Consider the following 6,000-nt stretch of genomic DNA (forward strand, 5'->3'; position numbering starts at 1 on the left):
GGGACCATCTACCTCCCATTCTCCACCTAGATTCCACTTCTTTGACCCCTTATCTGCTATGGTTTAAAAGTCCCTGGCCTTTAAAAACAATCTACCTCCCTCCACACAACCATTCATTCAGCGAGATTATCTGAGACAATGTGGTCATTGAAAAGATCTCAGAAGTTATCTTATGTGACCCCTATCAGAAGCATGAAATACTCATATTTTCAGGGAGGGCCAATAGCAACTCAGCATTTTGTAAGGCAACTTATTTTATGTAAAAGTGTGTTCAGTAACTTCCACAACACAAACTTTCAAATATTTGAAAGTAGCTATTGGTGTCCTCTCCAGAATTTTTAAGCTAAAAATCTGGAATTCTCACTATTCTGGGTTTTCCGAGCCTTTCTCTTAACTACACTGTACTTTGACAATTTCCATCTCAAAACCTGGTGCCTGGAACCTAGCGCATTTGACCAGAATAGAATTGGGGGGGGGGGATTTGGAGTTTTAATGGATTTTTAATCCAAATGAATCTAATCTATGGAACATACATTAGGGAAGGGAAGGCATTTTTGAGCCCTAGATTACTCCATCGACTAAAGCTGGTTTATCAGTGCCCAAAGTCAGCTTTTTCACCCTGTTCCCCAAAGGTTGAGGCTGATGCCTCTTCTGGAACCTGCCCAAGAGCTCAGGAAGAAGGGGAGGCCCTATGTAACAACAAGTTACTGAACTGAGAGGCAACATAGTAAGATGGAAACCAATGCCATACTGAGTTTAGAAGCCAACTCCCAGATCTACAATAGACTATATCTACCTAGATCTCTAGCGCCTATCTATCTAGGATCTGTCTGCCATCTATCTAGCTGGCATATACTGCAAATCTGGGAGTAGGCATAAGGTATATGTATACATCAGAGAGAGACAGATACGCAGACAAGGGGATGGATAGATACATGTAGATAGGTAGATGGATGGATAGACAGATAGCTGGATAGACGGGGATGGATGGATGGATGGATAGATACAGATAGATAGGCAGACAAGTGGATGGATAGAGAGAAAGACAGATGATGAAAGGAAGGAAGGAAGAAAGAAAGAAAAGAAAGAGAGAGAGAGAAAGAAAGAGAGAGAGAGAGAAAGAAAGAAGCTAAGTGGATAGGATGCTGGATCTGAAGTCAGGAAGACTCTTCTTCCCGAGTTCAGATCTGGCCTCAGACACTAGTTGTGTGACCCTGGATGAGTCATTGAACTCCATTTGCCTCGGTTTCCTCATTGAATTGAATTGGAGAAAGAAATGGCAAACCACTCCAATATCTTTGCCAAGGAAATCCCAAATGGAAGTCAGACACAACTGAAATGACCAAACAACAATAACATATGACCTAAGACAAGTCAGTTTGTTTGAATGTAAATGTCCAGGAGCTCACTGCCTATCAAGGTAACCCATTCCACTGGACAGCTCTACCCATTAGGAAGTTCCTCCTAATACAGTGTTGAGGTGTTCTGAAAAATCTTAGAAGTTTAAGTTAAAATCTGCTTCCCTGTGCCTTCTATCCTCCAGGGCCAAGCAAAATGAGCCTAATCCTTTTCCATGTGGCAGCTGCCCTTCCTACCAGCTTGAAGATAGCTATCATGCCCTTTCTAAAGAACCCTCCTCTCCTCCAATTTAAGTATTCTCAGTTCTTTCCCCTATTCCTAAGTCTCAGTTTTGTCATCTTTAAAGTGAACCAGTTGCCCCAGAATCTAGTCACAAATGATCCCTTCCAAATGCTATGAGTCTATGTTAAAGAAAAGGCATCCCCCACTTTTGTGAGAACAGCATGTTTTTTTGTAAAAAGGCTGTGTAATGTTCAGGTTACAAACTCTGGTCATCATGGTCCATGGGAAAGAACAGATTCTGGAGCCTTATTTCCTATCCTGCCTCTGATGTTCACTACCTCTGTGACATTGAGCAACTCTTCCCTGGGTTTTGTTTTCTTCATTTGTAAAATTAGTGAATTGGAGGAAAAAAGAAATTAGAGAACTGGACTAAGTTCTCCTCTTTTTGTCATTATTCAGTCGTTTCAGTCTTGTCTAACTGTCTTGGCCCCAACTTGAGTTTTCATGTCAAAGACACTGGAGTGGTTTGCCATTTCCTTCTCTAGATCATTTGACAGATTAGGAAACAGGAAAACAAGGCTAAGTGACTAGCCCAGGGTCATATAGCTAGGAAGCATCTGAGAACAAATTTGAACTTGGGTCTTCTTGACTCCAGTCCTAGTGCTTTATCCTCTGCATTACCTAGCTTCCCTCCTAGCTCCATATTTATGATTCTAACCAGTTTCTATCATTCAAATTTCCTTCCATCTAATTTCTCCCAGCTTGCCCTTATCTTCCTTTCTTCCCCATCGTTCTCACCCTACACTGTCACATGCTGTTGTTTTTTTCTTCAGTTGTTTAGCTGAGCCAAGACTTCTACTCATCCATCCTTCCCTAACCCTTACCCCCTAGTTACTTAGCACAGATAAGGATGCTGACAAAGAGTAATTGGAGGGGATTGTTCTGACTGAGATCTTGAGATCTATAGGGAGTATCCAGAGTATCCTGGGGCAGCTGTGGTCTCTAGTGGATCCTCTGTTCTTGCCTTGGACAGAATTCTGGGTAACATTTTAGGAGGGACCATGAAAACTGGGCACAAGCTCATAGACTGGAGGCAGGAAAGAACTGAGAATGTTGAACCTGGAGGAGAGGAGATTTCTTCAGAAAGGGCATGACAGCTGTCTTCAAACCATGGTAGGAAGGGCTACTGCCACATAGGAAAGGATTTAGACTTGTTTTGCCTGGCCCCAGAGGATGGAAGGCACAGGGAAGCAGATTTTAACTTAATGCAGGACTTTTCAAAAGTCTTGGGGTAGTTTTAAACATTTAAGATTTTTTCTGAACACCTGAATACCTCGTATAAGGAGGAACTTCCTAATGGGTAGAGTTGTCCAGTGTGGAATGGGTTACTCTGGTAGGTAGTGAGCTTTTTGGCACTGGAATTCAAGAAAAGGCTATATAACTGTTTGTCTGAGATCGAATCTGAAGACTTCCAAGGTTCCTTCCAATTCTGAGTTTTTAGTATTTGTGTGTAATCCAGAACCAATGCATTTGCATCAAGACCTTCTTCATTGGTGAAGAGTATGATGAGTTGATGCTCTTTTCCTGTGCGAGGGATGGAGTTGGCTAGAATTTGGGAGAGGAGAGATTGCTTCTTCTGGATTTCGCTTTCATGGCCCCAGATTCTCCTCAGGGAAAGGCTTATGAAGAGGAAGAGAAAGAATTTGGGAAGAAGTGGACACGCTTAAGATAGTGACTGCTTCTTCTCTATGTTAGCTTCCCTGCAGGGAACTTTCTTCTACATACAGAGCATTCGGCGTTCAGTTTCTCCACCAACGAGTAAAGTCTTGGGCAAATTCTCAGACTAGAATCCTGGGCTAGAAATGTAGCTACAAAGAGGCAGCGAGGTGGCCTGGTGAATTGAGAGCCAGGTTTAGAGACTGAGTTCAAATCTGGCCTCAAATACCTCCTACCTGGGTGACCCTGGGCAAGTCATTTTAACCCTCATTGGCTAGCCCTTACTTAATATCGATTCTAAGACAGGAGGTAAAGGTTAAAAAAAAGGAAAAAGGAAAAAGATACCTAGCTACGTATATTATCTCATCCCAGAAGCCCTGTGAGCTGGATGTAAAGAATTCTTATAGACAATATCTCACAGGCATTATTTCTAGGTTACACACAAGTAGCAAAAGCTCAGAATTAGAAAGAACCTTGGCATGTCTAATCGACATTTTCCAGGTAAGGAAACTGAGGCCAAGATCACATGACCAGGCCATTAGAAGCAGTTACTAGACTCTACTTCTAGATTCCAAAATAAGGGCTTTTCCTCCCCAGTCAGGCTGGCCCTGACAGTCCCTGAAGGAAGTTGCTTTCTTCAGCCGAGAGAGCTGTCAATACCATTCATTAAGTACCTTGTTGTGTGCAAAGTTCAGCTCCAGGTACTCGGGAGAACACAGAGGAGCAGAGACACAGTCACTACCTTCAAGAAAAAGACCATCTAGTTGGAGCCAGCCCAATGGAAACAACACTTACAAATCAGCAGAGAAGTGTGCAGAAATAGGGTCCATGGCAGTGTGCCACCCTCTGCTTCAACTCGTGGAGCGACCAGCTTTGAACTACTACCATCCTCTCATTTTATTGATGGGGAAAAGGAGGTCCAGACAAGTAGCATCACTAGCCCAAGGTGGCCTGCTATTAAGGAACTAAATCCGGATTCAGAAGCAGGTCTTGCACCTCTGTCTTCACCACACATTCTTCTAGAGCAGCCCAGTCCTGGGGCTTTCCCTCCAGTATTCCTCTAACTTCTCGAAGCATCCCAGATCTTTCTCCTATACCCTCATCCCCAGAAGCTGGCTCCCCTGGTGCAGAAGACGGAACAAGATGAAAGTTTGGATGCTAAGATATGAAGGTCCTGAGTAGGTCCTCAAATCCTTTGGTCATTTTGCAAACTTGATGATAATGATGATGATGATGATGATGATGATGATGATGATGATGATGATGATGATGATGATGATGATGATGATGATTGATGATGATGATGATGATGATGATGATGATGAAAGACAGCTGGCACTGAGCGCTTCAAACTCTGCAAAATACACAATGTCCTTTCAAATCTTCATTAGGTACAACACGTATGACTTTTCCTATATTATAGATGAAGAAACTGAGGCTTAGATGAAGTAATTTGCCCATGGTTACACAGCTAAACTGATAAGCTAATACTAGTTATTAGCTAAACACTGAGTCAAGAGTTCAATTCAATGAAGCAGCTGGTGGAGATTTCCTGGAAGATACAAATCTAAGTTAGGTTTGGAAACAACCTGAATTAATTAAGAGAAACCACTCAAAAACCACTGCTACAATTTCTTCTGGCTTTGGAGCCCGCCTTTTGGTATTTCTTGATTTTGGGGAGTGGGATGGATGAGAGATTTAGGAACAAAAAAGTGTTCCTTGGAGAGATTTCTGGCTTCTTAAAGAAGGAAGGGGCAGTCAGCATAAATGGTTCCTCCAGAACCTTTGTGGGAAGGAAACAGGGAGTCCCTCTTACCTCCTAATTGGAGAAACCTGGGTATGGGACATCCCTCTGTGCCAAGGCAATTTCCTCCCTCCCCCTTGTGTGTGTGAGTCCCTCCTTTCTGGCCTGAGAATAAATGAACAATGGGGACTCACCAAAGGAAGAATGGCAAGGTCTTTCTGCCTTCTCACCTGGGATTTTGAGGAAGAGGTTGGGGGGCAGCTAGGTGACTCAGTGGAATGAGAACTAGACCTAGAGACAGGAGGTCCTGGGTGCAAATTTGCTTTCAGATACTTTCTAGTTCAGTGACCTTGGGCAAGTCCCTTAAGCTCCATTGCCTAGCCCGTATTCCTCTTCTGCCTTGGAACCAGTACACAGTATTGGGTGGTTTTTTGTCTTTTTTTTTTAAACTCTTACCTTCCATCTTAGAATCAATACTGTATACTGGCTCCAAGGCAGAAGAGCAATAAGGGTTAGGCAATAGGGTTAAGTGACTTGCCCAGGGTCACACAGCTGGGAAGTGTCTGAGGCCAGATCTGAACCCAGGACCTCCCATCTCTAGACCTGGCTCTCAATCCACAGAGCCACCCAGCTGTCCCCTCACCGTATCAATTTTAAGATGGAAGGCAAGGGATATTTTTGTTTGTTTCTTTAAAAAGAGAAATCGAGCCTTAAAGGAACAGCTTGGGGTGGCAAAGCTTCCCACCCCACCCCCATCCCAGGCCAGCCCTGCAAGATAGATTTACTCGCTTCAGGGGCTCCTCTTGTATGACCCCAGGCTTGCCTTGCCCATTTGACCGCCCTGGATTACAGAGGCAGAGCCTGGGTCCCCCTTGGGCAATCACTGCCCCCACTTCCTGTTTGTCTACCTGCTCTGGCCCCGGATTTCAGGGATTTGGGGGAGGAGAGGCAAGCTTGAC

This window comes from Monodelphis domestica, chromosome 4 (genome assembly GCF_027887165.1).
Source record: "Monodelphis domestica isolate mMonDom1 chromosome 4, mMonDom1.pri, whole genome shotgun sequence".
NCBI classification, from domain to species: Eukaryota; Metazoa; Chordata; class Mammalia; order Didelphimorphia; family Didelphidae; genus Monodelphis; species Monodelphis domestica.